Below are 17238 nucleotides of genomic sequence, written 5' to 3'. Positions count from 1 at the left end.
TTTTCACGGCAGCGACAGAAGGGTGGGTATCGTCCATTCCATGACCACCGAGAACTGCACCAGTGTTCCTGATACTATTCCAAACCTCTTTAAAGCGCCTCGCTGGGTGTGGACATGTGCACTGTTAATGGCCACGCGTTAGCCAGATGGATGCGTTAAGACCGGTGGTCATACTGACAGTATGCGAGAGGCATAGGATATGTGCAGGCACTGAGTTCCAACCTCTCTCTTCTCTTTCGTTATCGTCAACACAGACGAGGTAGTCCGTTCCAAACGTGCTCACAGCGGTCACCTACACGAAGCACTCGCTCATAACACCCGACATTACATACGAAATATTCCCTGATCTGGGAGCAAATATTTATATAAGGTGATTTTTATTAAGTACACTCCAGGAAGCTAACTAATGTGTGGAGAAATGCTGGGCAGCTTGAGAAGCTAATATAGCTGACCACATTAATAAATGATAAAGAGTGCACTTGAGTGTGACATGTGGCAAAAGTAACAAGAGGATTAGTCCAATAGCTACGGGACTATAGTTAAAGAACATCACTGTTGCTTTATTTCCACAATTTGTTCATCTGTTTTCGAACATAGGTAATTTCTTAGTAACTGCTCATTACCGTAAACTTATTTGAAGCGATTTACATCTTTCTATTAGACATCAAAATTAAATAGAATACTAATTTGTGCATTTTATTAGTAATTATCTTTGGGCTTTCTTTCTCAGCATTTGTCACAACTTTGAGATGAACAGTAAAAACAGCAGGTGTCTGTCACCTACCATCAAATACTCTGTCTGATAATTATTGTTTGTGCTCAGAACTAAAATGTTGACAACATACGTCAAAATGCCCCACCTCAGGTACAATACAACGGCGTCCAACGACCGGAATATAGCATGCCCTTTTCAGTTCAGATTTCTTATGTGTGTCCTTACATTTGATTGGTCGGTTGGAATTCATTGTGTTATGTGTTTAGCAACTTTTTTTTTTTTTGCACAAAACTGTTCCTTTACAGGCTAAAACAAGGCCACTAAGCAGACTGCTTACATTACGTTTGTGCACCCTCTTCTGGAGTATTCCTGTGAAGATTTGTATCTGCGTTATAAAGGACTGGCGGACACCATCGGAAAAGTTCAAAGAAGGTAAGCTCCTTTTGTATTATCACGAAATAGGGAAGAGTGGAAAACAAAGGTGTTTTTCGTTGCGGTAGGATCTCCTCATGAAACTTTAATCAGCAAATTCCTCCTCATAGTGTCAAAATATTTTGTTGGCGCCCACCTGCACATGGTGAAACGATCGTAATGATAACATAAGAAAAATCTGAGCTCGCACGGAATGATTTAAGTATTCGTTTTTCCCGAGCGCTGTTCCAAAGTGGAACGGTAGAGAAATACCTTGAAGGTAGTTCGATGTACATTCTGCTAGGCACTTTCTTGTGAATGGTAGAGTAACCATGTAGACATAGGTGTAGATGAAATGCCAAGAATCTTCGTTTTAAAGAATTTTTGAATGATACTCAGAAATTCGACCTCTTTGCCCCATTGGGTCAGAAGTCTCCTCTGATGTCAGTAGTCGCAGCTCCGACTGCCATTTTATGGATAGGGAAATAGCACATGATCATGACATGAGCAGCATGTACAAAACGAAGAATTTAAAGAGTGCTCTAATTACTCGTTTGCTCTACTTTCGTTCTTCGTGTATTGCTACTAATGAATGAACTATGAGCTTTTCACACACCAAGCTAAAAGTGCAGTGGTCGTGGTCTTCAGTCTAAAGACTACTCTGATGCAACTCCTAATGCTACTCTACCCTGTGCAAGCCCTTTCATCTCTTAAAAACTACTCCATCTCACATTCTTATGGATAAGCTTACTGTATTCCTCTCTATGACTCCCTCTACGATTTTTACCCCCACATTTCCCTCCAGTACTAACTTGGTGATACCTCGATGTCTCAGAATGTGTCCTATCAACGGATCCCTTCTACATACAGGTTGTGCCACAAATTCTTTTCCCTTCAATTATATTCAGTACCTCCTCATTAGTTACGTTATCTACCCACCTAATCTTCAGCATCTTTTGTAGCACCACGTTTAAAATACTTCTGTACTATTCTTGCCTTAACTCTTTATCTTCCATTTTTCACTTCCATACCTAGCTACACTCCAGACAAATACTTTCAGATAAGACTTCCTATCTCGAGGACCTATATTCGATGTTAACAAATTTCTCTTCCTCAGAAATTCTACACTTGGCTTTGCCAGTCTACATTTTATGACCGCTCTGCCTCAGTCATCATCAGTCCTCTGCTAGCCAAAGAATAAAATGCATCTACTGTCTTATGGATATCGTATCCTAGTTTATATCCCTCAGCATCGCCCAACTTAACTCAGTGAAGTGGAAATTGATAATTCTAATAACAGTGACCCAGATCAAATGGTTCAAATGGCTCTGAGCACTATGGGACTTAACTTCTGAGGTCATCAGCCCCCTAGAACTTAGAACTGCTTAAACCTAACTAACCTAAGGATATCACACACATCCATGCCCGAGGCAGGATTCGATCCTGCGACCGTAGCAGTCGCGCGGATCCGGACTGAAGCGCCTAGAACCGCTCGGTCACCACGGCCGGCTGACCCAGATCTTCCACTTTCGCCTTGTATGCAGCATGTACAATGTTGTAGTTGTTGTCTTCAGTCCTGAGACTGGTTTGATGCAGCTATCCATGCTACTCTATCCTGTGCAAGCCTCTTCATCTCCCAGTACCTACTGCAGCCCACATCCTTCTGAATCTGCTTAGTGTATTCATCTCTTGGTTCCCTCTACGATTTTTACCCTCCACGCTGCCCTTCATTACTAAATTGGTGACACCTTGATGCCTCAGAACAAGTCCTACCAACCTATCTCTTCTTCTAGTCAAGTTGTGCCACAAACTCCTCTTCTCCTCAACTCTATTCAATACCTCCTCATTAGTTATGTGATCTACCCATCTAATCTTCAGCATTCTTCTGTAGCACCACATTTCGAAAGCTTCTATTCTCTTCTTGCCCAAACTGTTTATCGTCCATGTTTCACTTCCATACATGGCTACACTCCATACAAATAATTTCAGAAAAGACTTCCTGACACTTAAATCAATACTGGATGTTAACAAATTTCTCTTCTTCAGAAACTCTTTCCTTGACATTGCCAGTCTACATTTTATGTCCTCTCTACTTCGACCATTATCAGTTATTTTGCTCCCTAAATAGCAAAACTCATTTACTACTTTAAGTGTCTCATTTCCTAATCTAATTCTTTCAGCATCACCCGACTTAATTCGACTACATTCCGTTATCCTCGTATTGCTTTTGTTAATGTTCATCTTATACCCTACTTTCAACACACTGTACATTCCGTTCAGCTGCTCTTCCAAGTCCTTTGCTGTCTCTGACAGAATTACAATGTCATCGCGCGAATCTCAAAGTTTTTATTTCTTCTCCATGGATTTTAATACCTACTCCGAACTTTTCTTTTGTTTCCTTTACTGCTTGCTCAATATACAGACTGAATAGCAACGGGGAGAGGCTACAACCCTGTCTCACTCCCTTCCCAACCACTGCTTCCCTTTCATGTCCCTTGACTCTTATAACTGCCATCTGCTTTCTGTACAAATTGTAAATAGCCTTTCGCTCCATCTATTTTACCCCTGCCACCTTTAGAATTTGAAAGAGAGTATTTCAGTCAACATTGCCAAAAGCTTTAACTAAGTCTACAAATGCTAGAAACGTAGTTTTGCCTTTCCTTAATCTTTCTTGTAAGATAAGTCGTAAGGTCAGTATTGCCTCACGTGTTTCATTGTTATGTTTTATTTTATTGTTTGTTAGTACATCAGGGTCGTTCTCACACCTAAAAAACATTAGACAATTCATAAAATTTTATAATGACACATGCCTATAGATGGCTGCGATTCTGCCCCTGCGAGTTTGAGACTAGACCGACTGTGGGACGGTCACCCCTTGAGCGCCGCTATAGATTTTCGCGTGGGTTCGCGCCGCTCCGGCACGCGCGCTCCCTCCCCTCCCCCAAACTCTTGCCGCCGCTCCCCCCCCCCCCCCCCGGCGCCGTCGCGGGGGTGGATCGACGGCGGCGTCGGTCGGCCGCTGCCGGGTCGCGCGGGCGCCGTGCCAAACGTCGCGACTGCGGCGGCCGCCGCCAGGGGCGCAGGCGTCGCGGCGCCCTCGCGCCTATCGACCGGGCGCCCGCTCGCCCTCAGTCGCGCGTCCGCCGTCCTACCGTTCGCACCTCCTTTGCCGCCACCCGCTCTCGGTCTTCCACTGCCACCAGCCGCTCTCGTAGCTCCTCTCGCCGCCACTTCCGTCCTCTTTCGTAGACGACGCTGCCCGGCGCCCCGTGTCCAGCGCCTCCGCCTTGCGTCAACTGCTCCACTCGGCGAACGCCTGCGACCGCCGCGTGGTGAGTACAACGTGCTGGAAGCTGGAGGGGGCGTTGATCCTCAGGGCGCTCTCTCTCTCTCTCTTACTGGAGCAGCACCAAATATATCCGCAATAGCACAACAGCCTTGTGTGCCTGAAATATGCCAAATATTAACAATTTCTTACAGCATAATTTTTTATCGATTTTACAATATACATGGCAGTGAAATTTAAGTACCACTTTCGTTGGTGCAGCATCACGAATTTACTAAGAAAAGATCCAGTATCAGTGCAATAGAACAAGTCTGAGAAACAAGGGACGTAGCTGTATTGCCATTTAAATAAATTTCATCCGTGTGTGTGTCTTAAAATGTCACTGGGATTTACTTCCTTTCTTACACCGAAAGCAAACGCATGTTTATACGCTGACTTGATGCTATTCCGCGTGATGGATACCTTGGCTGGGTCCAGAGTTGTATTTAATTTGGAGAGGAAAGCCATCCAGGAAACAGCAACAAAAACTATTGCTCCAAAATCAGTTTCAAGGGGTCCGTTTCCATTCTGAAATTTGTAGAATAAGACAGTATGACATCACATCACACTCTAGGGATCCGTCGCTAAAAGCTCTCGGGAGCTGCAAATAAAAGTGAGAAACCTATTTTACCTGTTCGGATTTTTTTTTCTGCTGCACAGTGTCTATAGGTCATCTTTCTTTACGTGTAAATCACTTTAGCGAATGTGTTTTCGGATATTAACTGCTTCTTGCTACAACATAGTTTTAGTCACAACATACTGAGCCATAAATTTTAGTTCTTAATTTGGTTGGCGCTGAAAGACGAGATCATTTATTACATAAACTGGTATCACTGCAAGAGAAGTCTCTCGCAATTTGGAAAAAAAATTAATGTACGTCTATTTGACGTAGTTTATTGTTTCCATTTAAATGGACGCGCCAAACATCTACGCGCGAATGGGAGTGTTCCGGATGCTAGCATGTGATCAGAATATTCCTATGCCACTTTTTTTTTTAAAAGAAGTCTCTGAAAAGTCGGTGAAATGGCCACGTGCACGAACCCACTTCCAATGTTAAGTTTGGCATTTAGAAAGACTCGAATCATAAGTAGGGATCACTGTGAAGAACTGTAATGCAAAAGGAATTAAACAGAAAATCAATTTTTCACCACATCATCCGTGAAAAGAGAAAATACAGCTACAATAGTACTATGTCTGGACTGAAGGATGTTATGAAAATAATGGGGAGGAACCTTTTAACGAAACGTTTGAGGGCATGTGAACATAGTGCGTTTTATGTCGACGATGTGATACCACAAATTGTTTATAATTATCATAATTCACTATTAAATAACCTTCTTCGCAGCCGGAGTTGTTAATGCACACCTTTGCGGTGGTCCCAGACTCGTAAGTAGCCGGTTCGAGTCCAGGTAGGAAAAGAAATTTTCAACGTCACTATTTGGACGGCAAGGAGAGGAAAGGTACTGTCGTGAAGTTCCTGATTACCAGACTCTGCGCCAATGTGCTGGGTTGAATTCCAAATCCCTCCGCAGTGACTCACTGAGTTTGGTCATGTGACACTGTTGATGCTGATGCGTCCATGAGATGGGGACGTTAAGTTGGCAGTTCCCATGTCGCTACGGTATTACAGCATCTCCCTTCTCTCGTCATCATTCAACGCAAAAGTAATACCACACTACACACACAAACACACACACAAACACACACACACACACACACACACACACACACATGACCATTACAGCACCAACAGTTAACAGATACACTTAAGAAGCGACTTCAACTCACCGCGTTGTATGGAGCCTCTGAACGCGGAGAAAGGAAACACTCTCCGATTAGACTGCTGAACAACTACTTGGGGTCTCAGAGTCAACAACGTCACATAACTCTTCATTTCCTATTTATCTATAAATTAGGTACATATACCGAAACCTGTAACCTGCGAATCACTGAGGGCTAAGTACGAAACCAATGACATAAATTAAATGCATTTGCAGCTGAGAATACGATCAACCATCAGCTACATAAAAGAACGACGACGGAAAATTTGTGTTGGACCGGGACATGAAATCGGATACCCCACTTTACGTGACCGGTCGCCGTAACCGCTTTGGCTATCCGTGCACGACTCACAGCGAGATGCAAACTTTTAAATCTCGTCGATCCTGCGTCACAACATCAAACTCGTACACACGTTATGTGATTGCCGCAAAAGAGAAGCCATTTTAACTTTAAGTCGCTGCCGGATATCGGCGGAATAATACGAAACTATAAAAAACAATGAGTTCTGACACGCTAATGGATCCTTAAAGTTTATTTCTTAACTAAATACATAGCAAGAATTTAACTTTTCTCGTCAGATTAAAAGTTTGTGAGACACAGACCCTAGGAAAAATCTTTTAATCTTCAGTAACGTAAAGTCATTGCCATACGCAATACTACTTCCAAGTTAAAGACAAGTATCTGACGGAACAAGTCACTTTCAGAAATCAAATCTCTTACATTAGTTGTCATACGGGCGTGTAAAACGTTAAACTACACGTAGATGTTGTTACCCAAAAACTGTGAGTCTTCTACAGATACATTCGCTGTAATAGGAGGGATTTTTAGCTACGATACCACTTGCTGATAACCACAAAAGACAAAACACATAAAACTTTCATGGCAATTGTAATCCCTCCAAATCTACTGATATAAATATTTGAAACAGCCATGAATTGTAAGTTTTTGGAAGACCATATAATTGCGAAATTTATAGGAAAGTATCAGAGGCGACCTGCTCTCCGGTTGGAAGAAAATCGTAAAACATGGTCCATCGAGATATTTATCCATTTCTTGACTGTATGTAACATTATCAGACGTTTCCATTTAGATTTATTGTCTGAAATGCTCATTGTTGCAGATCTGAGTCTTTTGTCGACAACGCCCATTCCAGTACTTCTTCTTCACCCGACGCCACCACGCCCTCCACAGTTCCTTCCCAGGAGAAGTCTTCGTTGGTAGTGATATGAGTATGAAACGATTTTTGTCACAGATTTGTGTTTAATTCACATATTTAGTGTCAACTTTTACACTATTTAACTATTTATATTTTTGCACGTCTTTGAAATTCGTGTCCATATAGATCCACTTCAGCATCTACAATCAGGGGAATTAGTTTGTGCCCAGTCCATATCTATGCCTTGTATACCATCCCTAATACACCACAACATTTTAACCACTCTGTTGCTAAGTTAATCAGTACTCGTTGAGTAAAAACTATTCCTAACAATATCAATTCCAGACGACATATTTCTGCACCACTTCAGTTTACCACATACGGTGGTATCTGCTTCAGTTATTCTGTACTGACAAAAATCGAGCATTGTGATGCAAGCAGAGAAAACTTTTATTCTGATTTGTCGTTTTCCCCTTCTGCGAGTCTCCTACTTGAGAATCTGTGGTCCTGGATGTGATGAGATATCGTTTTTCCACCTTGAGGATTATGAGATAGATGGATAGTTGTATAACGTCAATAAATGTCATGAAAATCAGAACAGGACAATAACGTTTTAGCCGTACGTGCAGTGAACGGAAAGGGAGTCGCGCATTCCGGTACAGGCACGTAACACTTCATAGTTTTAAAATAATATTCTGCATCTTATTTCGACCACAAATAATTAAGACTGGATGGTGTTTTGGGCGCACAATTGTTTATACGTGGAGCTTTGACAAACAGGTGCCAGAACATAGTGAAGAGGCACTGAATGATCAAAGCTCGACATCAAAATTGCACCAAAGCTGCCTGTATGAGGAGCGACATCGTCACGTTATAATGAGGCTGTGGCTTACCAGCATCCTACTATGACGTATGGGCAAAGTTTAAATGCAGCTCATCCATGTGTGACAGTAGACATTGGAGAAATTTCTGGCATGCACGTGTTAAAGCTCTCTAACACACCTTATACGAAAACCATTGTAGTTCTCTAATACACGTTACATGAAAATCATTAGAAATGTGCAGAAAAAATGCCTGAACAATAAATAATAGAATTTCCACTCTTGGCCAAACTCCAGTTTATTTGAACAGATAACAAGTTGGGTCAGTCAAAGACACAACGAAGGGCAGCGCGTTTCCTGACGGAATCGTCTATTAAGCGCGAGGACGTTACGGAGATGTTGAACACACTCCAATGTCAACGCTACAAGGGAGGCGACGTTCATTACGGCGAGGTTTACTGTCAAAATTTCGAGAGCGTACGTACCAAGAAGAGCTCAAACGAAGCTTTCTCCAAGCAACATTCATTAGAGAAACAAGACAATAGCAGTACTAGAAGTACCCTTCGCCACACTGCTTGATGTTTCTTGTGCAGAATAAATATAGATAACTGGTTAATTAAATTAAAATGCTATCCACATCGCGAATTTCAAAGTGATTTGGATATTAAGGTAACCAGCCTCCTCCAGTCCGTATCAGTTTGCCAGAGGAACCAGTTAAATAATACCGGATCGTTGACTTTTCTTTCCTTTTTCTTTGCAGGCAGTCATTTTTCTCCTATTTTATTTGAGTGAATCAGGGAAAGGAATGTCTAGGAACAACGCAGAACACCGTCCACTACTCACTGCGCAGAGGCGTGCGGAATGTATTACGTGAACGTAGACTGATCGCGAGACGCGAGCAAGCAAGTATTAACTACAGGGACTGATTCCGTTAAAAACAGTTGTGATGCTGATGGCACAAGGTGTAAATGAAGTATTCGAATGAATCTTAAACAGAAACGACAAATATCTCAGCAATAATTATTTATGGCATCTGCTGAATAATAATAATAGCAATATACAAAATTAAATTTTAGTCTCTACCATCACAAGTACTTTTTGCAGTACCGGTAGAACATAATCATACGAATATGAAGATAACAGAGAACGTCTGATCCAAATTGTCTAGAAATAAAAGGGTTCTGTTCAGTGAGAGTGTGCAGTGGTTAACACACCGAAAGAAGAAGGTTTAAATGCTCATTCGGCCATTCTGATATAATTTTTGATCGATTCATTCATTTCAGAGGAATGTCGGAATGTTTTCCCAAACACGTCACTGCTACTTCATCTCCGACGGTTCTTCGAGATAGTACTACACCTCTAATGTTAATGTCAAGTTACTCCATAAATGGTGCTTTGTTCGCATGAACGGGCAGCATTTACATTAAGAACACACTTTCTCAAATAACCAAAGGACGAACAAACAGTAAAGCGATGGGAAGACTTCTAACAAAGGCATATGTCATCCATTGGTTTGCAGCCACCTTCCTTTTCATTCAGTACCGCAAAAACATCTTCAGTGAATTACTTTATGTTAGGTTCGGCAGTCGCTATGGACTTGTTAAGTATATGATTTCACCGAGGTTATAACCTTTGCAAAAAAAAAAAACTAAATTTTAATCCTAAAATACGAAAACACCATTTTCGGCACTGAAGGCCGTTTTCAAGTAATAACTAGGACGTTCTCGTATTCTCTCCACTGAGAGCTAGATTAGGACCGCGTGAAGTACCAATAGACTGTCACCACGCAGCCTTACGTGCTGGAGACACTTGCAGTGTCCTGCGTCGCAAGACAGAACTAATACACAAGCTGAACCAAAACTCCAGTCACAAAATTGCAGGGGTCAGTAAGGGGCCATTTTGTGAATATTTTGGTTCAAATGGTTCAAATGGCTCTAAGCAATATGCGACTTATCATCTGAGGTCATCAGTACCCTAGACTCAGAACTACTGAAAGCTAACTAACCTAAGGACATCACACACATCCATGCCCGAGGCAGGATTCGAACTTGCGACCTTAGCAGCAGCGCGGTTCCGGACTGAAGCGCCTAAAACCGCTCGACAGTATTTTGGTATGAGGGACTCATGACATCCGATGGCGAAGTGCAAATTGTTTGATTTCATATCGTCATTTACCTTTATACTTGCATTGCGCCGAAAATATTTGTACAACAGCGCAAATGTTGGCGATACACGATATGCGTCTTGTTCGGAAACATACACAGTAGAGTGGGTTCCCAGTGTATTCCCACAGTAATATTCTCCCTCAGTACTGCACCGTTGTGTTCCTGTTTTTCCGGAATTGTCGTTGTACGTTAACATACAGTGCACGCTCTTCCGTGACCATAGTGGTAGGCATTTTGCATAAGTCTTGCAAAGTAATAGTTCTGCCTCTTTTACGTATTTCAGCGAAGCTTGAGAAACAGATTAAACACCCTGTGGTAAGTTCACGTGTTACGTGCGAGGATTGTTTCGTTACGCGCTGTATGTGTTGTACGTTTTTCACCATTGTGATTGCATTTTCACAAAAACAAAAGGCAACTGCATAACACACCGAAAAAGTTATACATTATTATTCTTTAACAAGCCCTTGCTTTTACCTAGAGCGCCCGCCCACTCTGACAAGGAAAATAGTGTTAAAAAACTGGGCGTTTGAGATACAAAATTCATGGGATCCCGCCTATTATCGTGCCGGACCTCATTTTGCCCAAGGCAGTGCAGCATCTCGACGTGGCATGGACTCAAGTCGTTGGAAATCCCCTACAGAAATATTAAGACATCCTGCCTCTATAGCCGTACATAACTGCGGAAGTACTGCCAGGGCAGCGTTTTGTGCACGAACTGACCTCTCGATTATGTCCCATAAATGTTCGCTGGGATTCGTTTCGGGTGATCTGGGTGGTCGAACCGTTCGCTCGAACTGTCAACAACGTTCTTCAAACCAGTCGCGAACGATTGTGGCCCAGTCCGCAGCTCATGATCGTGCGGTAGCGTTCTCGCTTCCCACGTCCGGGTTCCCGGGTTCGATTCCCGGCGGGGTCAGGGATTTTCTCTGCCTCGTGATGACTGGGTGTTGTGTGCTGTCCGTAGGTTAGTTATGTTTAAGTAGTTCTAAGTTCTAGGGGACTGATGACCATAGATGTTAAGTCCCATAGTGCTCAGAGCCATTTTTTTTAATGTGGCCCAGTGATATGGTGCATTGTTGTTTGGAAACTCGAAGTCCATGAATAGCTTCAAATGGTCTGCAAAAAACCGAACATAGCGATTTTCAATTAATGATCAGTTCAGCTGGACAAGAGGATTCAGTACATTCCATGTAAATATTGTAACAAATAAGCTCTCGGTCACAAATATTAAGTCAAAATTGACCTGGTTTCGACGCTACTATGAGCGTCGTCTTCAGAATTAGACTAACTGTACTAAAACATTTGGTACATAGTACATTAATAAAATGAAAGTTTGTACTAACTCGGAAAGATGCAGTACTTACAAGTCACATATTAAAAAAGATCTAAGCCGGAAAGGCGACGTCATGAACACTTGTGAGATGGCGAGCCGCTAGGGGCTGCTCGTACTGTGAACAAGGGTTGCAACAAGACTGAGGTGCCCACTTTAGAAAGTGTGGGCAAGTAAACATGGTGTTGCTACGAGCGCCATCTAGCAACCGCAGAAACAACTAGGCTACTGTACATTCAAAATTAGACACATGAAATTATGATGCAGCTGATTCAGGCATAATGTAAGCATTAATAATAACAGGATGAAGTTACATATTTATCTGCTTTAAATAGAGGTACATTTTGTAATGTAAAAACGTTAGTTATGACATACAAGAAAACAGCAAAGATGTGACAGGAAAGCAACATTTCGGTAAACTACATGAGGAAACCTGAATCAAAGATCAAGCAATGGCTTTATACAGTCGAAAAAGTTTTTATTTCGCAGCTGCAGCTGTTCGTTGAGAATGACGAGTGAGATGTTTGAAAATCTCCAATTCCTCTAAGACATCTAACCTACGCCCCTTCTTTTCGGTATGCCGAATATTGTTATCGCCTATGGCTTTAGGCACGTGTCCAGTAATTAAGAAATGATCGGCAAAGGATGAATTTAGGCGACTGGTGCCGTTCTTTCTGTTTGCCCTATATAATAGGAGGAGCAGGTATCGCAGATGATCTTATAAACGCCAGAACTTTCTGTTGGGGAGTGAATGGATTTCAAATTATGAATGAAGTTTCTCTTTAGATTATTATTAGTAGAGAAGGTAACATTGCAGTTGTATTTGTTGCGAAGCATGCGCTGAATCTAATAGCAAATGGGTCCTATGAAAGGAATAGAAAAACGTTGTTTTGGGTTAATTTCAGTGCATGAGGTGTTGAGCGTGGTAGTTCTTGCGGTTTTTTTTTTTTAGGATATCGTCCACTATGTTAGGCGGATATTCATTATTGACTGCTATGGTTTCAAGTAAATTAATCTCCTCATTAAACTTTTCTGTTCAAAGTGGTATGGAGGTGGCCCAGTGGACGGCAGAGTGAAAAAAGGCCATTTTTTGAGAGTGTGGATGAAAAGAGGAAGCAGGTACTATTTGGTCTGTACGTAAACCAAACCCACACCATTATGAAGTCATCACTAGCTTGCACAGTGCCTTGTTTGACAACTTGGTCCATGGCTTCGTGGAGTCTACTACACACGTGAGCCCTACCATCAGCTCTTACCAACTGAAATAGGGACTCACCTGACCAGGCTACGGTTTAACAGTCGTCTAGTGTCCAAGGAGCCCAGAAGAGGCGCTGCAGGCGATGTCACTCAGTTAACAAAGGCGTCAGCCGTCTGCTGCAATAATTCATTGGCGCCAAATTTAGCCCCGCTGTCCTAACGGATACGTTCGTCATACGTTCCACATTGATTTCTACGGTTATTTCACTCAGTGTTTCTTCTGTGTTAACACTGGCAACACGACGCAAACGCCGCTGCACTCGGTCGTTAAGTGAAGGCGGTCGGCCATTGCTTTGTCTGTGGTGAGAGGTAATGTCGATAATTTGGTATTCTTGACATACTCTTCGAACAGTGGACCTCGGAATATTGAATTCTACAACGATTTCCGAAATGGAATGTCCCATGCGTCTAGCGTCAATTACCGTTCCTCTTTCAAAGTATGTTAATTCTCGTCGTGCAGCTGTAATCACATCGGAAACTTTTGCCATGAATCGCCTGAGTAAAAATGACAGCTCCACCAATGCTCTGCCATTTCATAACTTGCTTATCGTTATCTCATGACCCTTGTCAGCTCAGTGTATAAACCAGATCAATACAGGACGTATTAGAGAGTACGAGTCGTATATTTTCGCTGCTCTCGTGATCAAAGTGGAAACGTAGTTCTCGGGACAGAAGCTGAATAAAATGACTCTCAGCTGTGTCTCAGATTTCAATACTGTACTAAGTAAGCTGCGATCCCGTCAACAGTCTCTAATAAAAGCACAGTCTCAATATATTAGATCCTTACAATAAGGTTGCCAGTTCGTACGTTCGACTACGACGGTTGAATGAGTTTTATCTCGGAAAATATTCCTCACAATCAAAACTGAGCTACGTTACATTTAGCTGAAAGAAGTAAAATTCTTTGTAAATTATTCGTAAATAACACTTACGGCATTACATCGCACTCCAGAAGCCTTGGTAATGGGGACAAATTGCAAATTAATACTTCCAAACCTTAAAAAAAAGGATGGATAATATTTTAGTTTGCTATTACCACTGCATTAAAACAAAATTTAAACGTGATTTTAGACATTCATTAATAATCATAAAGACAAAAAAGTAGGCTTACGTGGTTTTTATATAGTAAGGAAATAACTTAAGTCATAATTTGTCAAAAAAATGGCTCTGAGCACTGTGGGACTTAACTGCTGAGGTCATCAGTCCCCTATAACTTAGAACTACTTAAACCTAACTAACTTAAAGACATCACACACATCCATGCCCGAGGCAGGATTCGAACCTGCTACCGTAGCGGTCGTGAGGTTACGGACTGTAGCGCCTAGAACCGCTCGGCCACTCCGGCCGGCCATAATTTGTCAGTTTCACATAAGACATTAGTAGCAGTTGCTGAGAGAATTGATTGATATTTTAACATAACCGATTAATTCTTCCTTGTTCATACATATAAATTGCTCTAAACGTCCATCAATGGCCGAAGACCAAAATAGGAATCAAGATACACTTAGTATTATGAAATAATAATTTTTCACAAATAATAATCGTTTCAATACGGCTTACATGAGTAGTAGTTTACTTTGTGAAAAGTTTGAAATGTGCGTGACACTTATTTCACACTATTTCCTGCAAAAGTGGTGTCATTTTGACGTCATGCGCAATATCAACTAACCACCGCGGGACCTGCTATCGACCTTCGTTCTCATTCCATGTGGGCTTCCCCAGCATGGCTAAGAGCTCACACATGTCGTTAGCGGCAGAAATACACCAACCGGAAGACCGAAAGTTTGCATGGGGACTTGCGAGATGATTGTTATCCAAGAAATATGTGTGTGAAGGAAAAATATGAATCTTATTGTTCATCGTTTCACTCGCAGCACGAAAGATCGCCATGTTGTATTTCAAAAATTTTGCAAAGTTCCCTTCCTTTGCTTATTCCCTCTTATACACAACGCCATTTTTCGCCACGTTATTATCTTCCAGTTAATCCCCAAATATTTCCTTCGTAAAGAATGTACAATTACATCGTGAAAACACTGTAATGTAGTACAGTATAGAATAGGAATTTCGACGGTCACCGTACCATTCGGTGTTGGCGGGTGGACCACGAGATGCGCGGCTGTGCGGCGGGCTAGCATGCGCAGTAGGCGCCTGGAGGTCGATGATCCCGGCGGGTGCTCGGCGGAGCGCGCGACACAAATCCCTCTGCCAGGTTAGCCGGTCAATATGCTACTCCACAGATCAGCACGCTGTCTCACTGACTGCCTGCTCCAGATTGGCAGTGTATCGACCGTCACGGAAGGGCCTAGGATAACGCAAATGCCAGCGGGGTATACTGAGATACGGTCGTCTTACATTTTTTTTCATACTTGCCAGATTTGAGAGTCCGTGCCCGAACATATATGTACTACAACCTCTTTCAAGGTTAGCAGATTAGATTTCCGAGCGCTGTCTAGTACAAAACATTTCTATTTGAATTAAAAATCAGTCTTGTTTGCGATTTATTCATTTATCGACAACGCGTTTTACCTTTGTGTTACAACCTCAGATTATGTTAAAATTTTCATTTTACAACATTTCAAAAACCATAAAACGGCTCCGTGTACACTGAAGCACGTGTCGAATCAGATGAACCCACGGAGACCATAAAAAAGTCGGACATTAGGTCAGAATGGTGCAATGGTAGGGCAATACGAAAAAGTGTACACATTTGAATGCAATATACACAGATGCTGCCGTAATTTCACGAAAGGAGCGCCTCCTATGTGTGTCCTCTGCAGCCTCATTCTATTGCTTGCCTGTGTGCCCGCTTAATACTCCTGCAGTGAAGTTAGGGTGGCATCTCTGTGTATTGTGTTTAAATGTGTACACTATTTTGTGTGTTTGGTCCTACCGCTGCACTATTCTGGCATGCTAGTACGACTCTGTTAAGATCTCTGCGGGTTTATCTGATTCTACGTTTCCTTGAGCCTAGCACACAGCCGTTTTTGGTTTATAAAATGTTGTTAAAGGAAAAGGTCTTTGCGGATGCAGCCGATTCGACGCGTGCTTTGAATTCGCACAGTGCTCAAAAAGCCGCTTTGTGCGTTTTAAAATGTTGTAAAAGGAAAATTTTAAGATATTCTGAAGACGTACCATGAAGGCAAAATGCGTTTTTTAGTAAAAGAATAGCTTAAAACCAAGAAGGTTTTAATTCAAATATTCTACATACGGTTACCGTACCAGACGGCCTAATGAAGTAGAAGATGTTTTACCAAAACATTTCTAGTTCATTAACATAGCTTCTAGCAACTGAGTGTGTAGCATACAATTCTTGTAGTCATTAAATCGATGGTTGGTTTCGTTGGTGCCAACTATTCTTTTTTCTTTTGAACACTATATTTATTACGAGAACGAAACATTAAACAATAAATATTGATAATAATTTATTGATAAAAAGCCTAATTATTATACTACTGATAGTATGAAGATAAAACTTGATACATGCATGTGAAATGCTTTACTGTTCGATAACAAGAATTATATACATCAATAATACTGTTGAATCTCTGGAAATAAAAATCTTCTTGTATTTGTTGTTGTGCTTCATTGTGCCAAATCAAATGTGAATACTAGCATATTCACACGGTTGCTAAATATAAACATTTTGCTACTTTATTCAAAAATTATGATTCACTACTTGTTAACTAACATTTATTTTTTGTTAAAAGCATGGAATTTAATTATTGCTGCTATTGAGATTAAAATCAACAACTTCAAAATCGTAAGACTATTACTCTACGCTCACAACTACTTTTCTCAGACGACATTCTTAATACACTCGAAACATTGTCTACTTAACAGCGCCTGAAAATAATCTAATCGCCAATTTTTTGCACTTTTTTTAATTGTCTTCCCACCTTAGGACATTGTTGTCCAGACAATGACCTTCAGATTCTGTTAAGTACGAAGGACATGGAAGAGTGCACAGCAGTTCGTAAGGTCACCTTGTTAGAAGAAAAAAATTGTTGTAGTAGTTTCGGGTACAGAAATTCGTGTAAAAGTAGTCAAAGTAGCAAAATCTGTTAACACTGTACTGACATACGAACAAAAGATGAATTGCAGTAATTGTGCAGACCATCACTTATAAACGACCAGTGCATCTATTAGCTTGAAACCAATTTCAAGAACTGTAAACCTAACATGAACATGTGATGGACGGATGGATTATGTCTAAGGCTGTACAATCACTTTTATATGAGAAGAAGATCCCCTAAACAGCTACATGTTTTCTTTGAAT

At 41.5% G+C, this 17238-nt stretch overlaps 1 long non-coding RNA gene across 1 annotated transcript in view; it reads left to right on the top strand.

The window, feature by feature from the left end:
- The first annotated feature begins 4277 nt into the window (after positions 1–4277).
- The window catches only part of LOC124709147, a 377492-nt gene continuing 364531 nt past the window's right edge, over positions 4278–17238 (top strand). Inside the window, exon 1 of the long non-coding RNA XR_007005393.1 lies at positions 4278–4458. This is a non-coding gene — a long non-coding RNA (uncharacterized LOC124709147). The remainder of the gene's footprint in view (positions 4459–17238) is intronic.

This window comes from Schistocerca piceifrons, chromosome 7, assembly GCF_021461385.2.
Source record: "Schistocerca piceifrons isolate TAMUIC-IGC-003096 chromosome 7, iqSchPice1.1, whole genome shotgun sequence".
NCBI classification, from domain to species: Eukaryota; Metazoa; Arthropoda; class Insecta; order Orthoptera; family Acrididae; genus Schistocerca; species Schistocerca piceifrons.
Note: the sequence above shows the minus strand (reverse complement) of the source record. Positions and strands in the feature narration are given on the sequence as shown.